The sequence below is a fragment of the Pelodiscus sinensis genome, chromosome 3 (assembly GCF_052426305.1).
Source record: "Pelodiscus sinensis isolate ZL-2025 chromosome 3, ASM5242630v1, whole genome shotgun sequence".
Lineage (NCBI taxonomy): Eukaryota > Metazoa > Chordata > Testudines > Trionychidae > Pelodiscus > Pelodiscus sinensis.
The window spans coordinates 31,610,228-31,616,227 of NC_143054.1; the positions used below are offsets into that span (position 1 = coordinate 31,610,228).

The 6,000-nt window shown below is 40.0% G+C and overlaps 1 long non-coding RNA gene across 1 annotated transcript in view; it reads right to left on the minus strand.

The window, feature by feature from the left end:
* LOC142827779 (uncharacterized) overlaps window positions 1-5,770 on the minus strand; it is a 100,834-nt gene extending 95,064 nt beyond the window's left edge. The window contains exon 1 of the long non-coding RNA XR_016349127.1: window positions 5,295-5,770. This is a non-coding gene — a long non-coding RNA (uncharacterized LOC142827779). The remainder of the gene's footprint in view (window positions 1-5,294) is intronic.
* Window positions 5,771-6,000: the final 230 nt, after the last annotated feature.

Consider the following 6,000-nt stretch of genomic DNA (forward strand, 5'->3'; position numbering starts at 1 on the left):
CTACAAGTCTCCCTCTTATCATTAAAATGGTTTAGAAACTTTTGTTGTTGTTTGTTTTATCTGACTATTGCCAACATCAAAGTGTTTAAAGTTTTCGATTTTAAAATGTGGAAGTCCCAAAATTTAGCACCATATGTCATACTAAAATTGTGGTAAGCAAAGCAAATTAAGAATGTGTGTGTCTGTTTGTTTGTGTGTGTGTATGCATGTGTGTGCGTGCACACAAACTGAAAGAGTGAAAAACAGAGAGCATCTAACTGACAAACCTAGCAAAAAAACTGCAATGTGGCTGAATGGAAAACTAATGAAAACAATTTGGAAATGTCTAAATGATGAAAACATGTTTTTGTCTTGTAAAATTAGATTTAAAAATCAAAATGGTAACAGGTATTGATTTAATGAAGAGATAAAGGAAACAATAATCAAATACAAACTATACAAGATATTTTAAATGGTAGATTTTTATAACCTTACTAGCCAATTAGCCCGTTATAAGATGGGATTTTCAGGTCTCTCCTCCATGTTGGTTTTCTCTCCTGAGTCTCTCGCTCCATCCGTCTCTCTCTCTCTCCTTCTCCTCCTGCCTCCCCCCCCTCTCTCTCTCCTCCGCCTTCTGCCTCTCTCTCTGTCTCTCTCTTTCTCTTCTCCTCCCTCTTCTGCCTCTCACTCGGGGGACCACGGAGCCCAAATAACCATTTGGGCACCTCATTCCCCGTGCTGCATGGCCGCTTGCACCACTTGCTCCCACGTGGCGACCCGGCTGAATGGCAGAGAAGTCAGCCGAGCGCCACGGTGGGAGGCGAAGGGGGGCGGTGCGGTGACGTTCACGGCCAGGGGGTGGGGCCTGGAGCCGCTGTCATGCTGCACGTCACCACCCCACCCCCCTTTGCCTCCATCCGTGGAGCTCGGCTGACTTCTGTGCCACAGGGGAGCAAGCGGCCATTTGGGCCCCGCACTCCCCATGCAGCAAGGGCTGCCCAAAGGGAACAGCCAGCATTTCAGCAACAGCGCCACCCAGAGGGAACAGCTAGCATTTCGGGCAACAGCACCGCCCAGAGGGAACAGCCAGCATTTCGGCATTACAGACTCTCAGACACTGGGCTACTATATATATGATTAGGCATTTTCATCCTAATTAGGGAAGATGAAAAGGCATACGGATGAACACACACCAATACAGGCAATTCATTCTTGCTATGGTTTATATTTCATCCCCAGTGTTAAAAACTATTTATATTGATGCTTCTTTCTCCATTGTGATAGGTCAGCTCTTTTCATGCTAGTCTTTCCACTGATTACAGAGAACTTTGGGTCAGACCCATTAAAGTAAATGGCAAAATTCCAAATGATACAAGCCCCAATTCTGCAAACATACAGACGGTTAATATTTTTAATGAGAATAGGTCTCCTTGACTTCATTGGAATTATTCACAGACAACAAGTTAAGCATGTGGGTAAGCATTTGCAGGTTTGGGGCTTTACATCTGAAGAAGATTGTTCCTCATAATGGATTTCTTTTCTTCTATGTCTAGATTGTTTTGGGAGGAACTCTGGGGATATTGTACCTTAAGTAATCATGATCTCTCCTGGGGCTATTTGCTGTGCAATATGCAATTTCCAGTGGCTCCTTCTTACTCCCAGAAGACCAGACATATATGCCAATATATTTAAGGTACTTATATGTCCTCCAGCACTGTGATATCTTTGAACCTAGCAATGTTAATATATTTATTCTCAAAACATCTATGGCTATGTCTAGACTGGCATGATTTTCCGCAAATGCTTTTAACAGAAAAGCTTTTCTGTTAAAAGCATTTGCGGAAAAGAGCGTCTAGATTGGCATGGATGCTTTTCCGCAAAAGCACTTTTTGCAGAAGAGCGTTCGTGGCAATTTAGACGTGGTTTTGCGCAAGAAAGCCCCGATCACCATTTTCGTGAACGGGCCTTTTTTGTGCAAAACAATACCGCGTTGTCTACATTGGCCCTCTTACGCAGAAGCATTTGTGCAAAAGGGCTTTTTCCCGAATGGGAGAGTCATTGTATTTGCGGAAGAACACTGACAATCCTACATGAGATCGTCAGTGTTCTTGCGGAAATTCAAGCGGCCTGTGTAGACAGCTGGCAAGTCTTTCCGCAAAAGCAGCTGCTTTTGCGGAAAAACTTGCCAGTCTAGACACAGCCCTATCAGTGAGAGAAACACTATTACCATCATTTCACAGATGAGAAACTAAGGCCCATATCCTTAATGGTATTATACTTGTAACTTACATTGCTTTTTGAGATTCTGTGCCTAAATGACTTGCCCAATGTCAAACAAAAATGCCATGGCAGTGCAGGCAATTCACTTAGATCTCCTCAGTGCCAATCTACCACCATAACAATTGGACGATTCTTCCTCTAACTGACGAGGAAGTCAATAACTATGACATGGCTCATATGATTCCCACTTTAACTTTAGTCAGGTAGCACAATTAGTGGTATAAATTACCTCAGTGGTCAATAATATATTTGAAGATACAGAAATCTGAATTACCACATTTCTAAATTTAGAACTAATAATCCATTCTAGCGTGAGATGTTTGACACCTCTTACAAATGTTTTGCACTTCCTTGTCTATGGAAACAGGTAGGGTATGTCTACACTACCCCGCTAGTTCGAACTAGCGGGGTAATGTATGCATACCGAACTTGCTAATGAAGCCTGGGATTTGAATTTCCCGGGCTTCATTAGCATAAAGCCGGCTCCGCCATTTTTAAAAGCCGGCTAGTGCGAACCCCGTGCCGCGCGGCTACACGCAGCACGGGCTAGATAGTTCGAACTTCGTAGTTATTCCGAACTATCTGTATGCCTTGTGTGACTGGAAAAATCTTTTAATCTCTCTGCACCTCTGTTTCTTGATCAGTATGCTTGGAATACACTATTCTTCAATTCTCCCTTTTAGTTTTTAAATTCTTTGGGGCTGGACTAACTCTGTGTGTATAAACTATGCCTAACACAATGGTGTACCATTCTTGGATGGCATCTCTAGACATTACTGTAGTGCTAGCAATAAAGCTAAGCAAAAAATGAAATCCTCATCGTTGATCATTTGCATATGATGCTGAATGCTTCTATCTACAATAGCCATCTCTGAAAGAAAAAAAACTTCCGAATTTCTCCTGTGAAGAGAATGCAAATTATCAAAATGTATTGACATTTAATTTCAAATATATATTATTTCAGTATGATAATGCACAGTGAACCTGTGGAACTCTTTGTCAGAGGATGTTGTGAAGACCAAGACTTTAACAGGGTTCAAAAAAGAGCTAGATAGATTCATTGAGGTTAAGTCCATCAATGGCTACTACCCAGAATCGGTAGGAATTGTGTCCCTAGCCTCTGTTTGTCACAGGCAGGAAATGGATGACAGGAGAGGGATCACTTGATGATTGCTTGTTCTGTTCACACCATTTGGGGACTCTGACATTGGCCACTGTTGGAGGATGGGATACTGGGCTGGATGACCTTTGGTCTGACCCGATATGGCCATTCTTATGTTCTTTACTAGAGGATCCTGTGAACTACAAAATGCTCCCTTTAGGGAATGTTTTAACAACATGTTGACAGAACAAGACACTCCATGATAGATAGACAGAGAGCTAAACCAAATTACAAGTATTATAAAAGTAGGAGGGAGTCAATCTAGCAACAAACTAACTGAACATAATATAGTTTGGCATTAACCTAATACAAAAATGTCTTCATAAATTAAACAGCTTCCATTTCTCTCCCTCTAGGATAGAAAAATAAAAATAATTAGGTAGCATTTTAATGTGCAAGAACATCAATTACTCTAAGCTACAAGTGAAATGTTACTTTATGAAGATAAGGAGTTAATCTGCTTTATGAGTAAATGTGTCACCCCTGCATAAGTGAACTATATAATTATACAGTTCCATTATAGTAAACATAGTGAGCTTCAAAATTCATCCATATAGGAGTTTTAGAGTTGTAGTGTACTAGGTGTATTTAATGTCTGGAATTTTATCTCTACTTTCTGCAGTGTTTTTTTCCTGCAATTTAAAGGGCAATCTGAGCTAGTAAATATAAGACCAACAAAACTGAAGAATATACATTAAAAAAAAAAGAGTCAGCTGCTGGGAATCAGGACTCCAGATTCTGTCACTGAGTAGATAGATGTGTGATTTTATGATAACTATTTAGGGCACTTTTCAGGCTTCAGTGCCTAAAGTTAGTTAAGCACCTCATTCTATATCCAAACATTTATCTATATGCCTTGATTTGGTAGGGAAGCTGAGTGCCTGCAGTTCTTATTCACTTTTATTTAAGAGACTAAATATGGTTTTGGTATTTAATGTCAACTGGCCATATTAAAAAATGCTAATCTCTCTGTGCTTCAGCTGCCACACCTGTAAAATGGAAAAAAAAATAATACTAATGGTTATACTAATTAATATTTGAAACATACCTTGAAGAGTCATACATTCATAGATTTTTTTTTAGTCCAGAAGGGGCCATTAGATCTTCAAATCTGCTTTCCTGTATAACACGGGCTGTAGAACTTCTCACTGTTACCCCTCTACTGAGTCAAAAAACGTGTGTCTGGCTAAAGCTATCCTTCAGAAAGTTATCTAGATATGGTCTGAAGAGGTGGAAAATACTCAACTTCCCTTGATTGTTTGTTCTGGTGGTTAATCACCCTCACTATCTGTGCAGCTGACAGACTCCACCAGGCCCTGGGCAAACTGAGGGGAGGGGAGGGCAGCTAAGGGATCCCAAAAGAGGTGAGGCCTCAGGAACTGCAGGCCCTTTTAAATTGCTGGGCCCCAGGGCAGCTGCCCTCTTTGTCCCTCTGGTCAGCAGACCTGCTCACTGCAAAATATGCTTGCCTTATTTGTAGTCAAATTTTGCCTGTTCTCAGCTTGCAGCCCTTGGTTTTTGATTATACCTTTCTCTGTTTTATTAAAAAAGCCTTTTAACACCCAATATTTTCTCCTTATGAAGGTATTCATACATCATAATCAAGTCACCTCTTTATTTTCTTTTGGATTAGATAAAAAGATTGAAATGCTTAAGTTTCTCACACTGTAAGGCATTTTCTCCATCTGTTGGGTCATTTTTGTGGCTATATTATGTACCCTTCCAAATATTCAATATCTTTTAAAAAATATGGACATCACAACTGTATGAAGCACTACAGTGTTGGTCTCACCAATGCCATATGCAGACATAAAATCACCTTCCAGTTCTTACTCATTACTCTCCTATATATAAAGCCAAGAATCACACTTACCCTCTTGGTCATAGCGGTCAAGTTCAGTTTCTTGTCCAGTGTGACTCTTGAGTCCTTTCCAGTGTCACTGCTTTCCAGGACAGTACCTTGTTCTATAAGTAGATGCATATTTTTTCATTTGACAAAGTTCTTAAGGAGCCCAAAATTTAGTTTGAACAAGCCCAGGTCACCAAGTGATCCAGATTGCTTTACATGGCTGTCGAAACCTCGCTCTGTCAATCCTTGTGATAGCAGCAATGCTCTAATATTTTACTTCCAGACTCCGCCATTGACAAAAATATTCAACAATGTTGGGTCTTATTCTAATCCCTGTGAAATACTACCAGCAGCATCTCCCTTCAATGATGATTCCTCAGCTACTTGTTGAAATTTGTCATGCAAGTGTAAAGAATTCTATTTATAAAACAAAATAAAACAATGTCTTCAAGAAAGAGCTTAATGTACACATACTATATGTTTTTAAGGTTTGTTTTGAAAAATCATTGCTCCATAGCCAGAATGACTTATTATTGTAAATTCTATAGAAGGTGTTTGTGTGTGGGTGTTCAGCAAAACCACACAGAGAGCTTTTTTTGCCGTAGTAGGTCACATTGAATACAATGTGCCATGTTTCTTCTGGGAAAAAAAAGCCAAAGAATAAACCTCCAATATTTGCTACATTCTAAAAGGCAATTAGGCTCCTACAAATTAAATAAACAACATAACC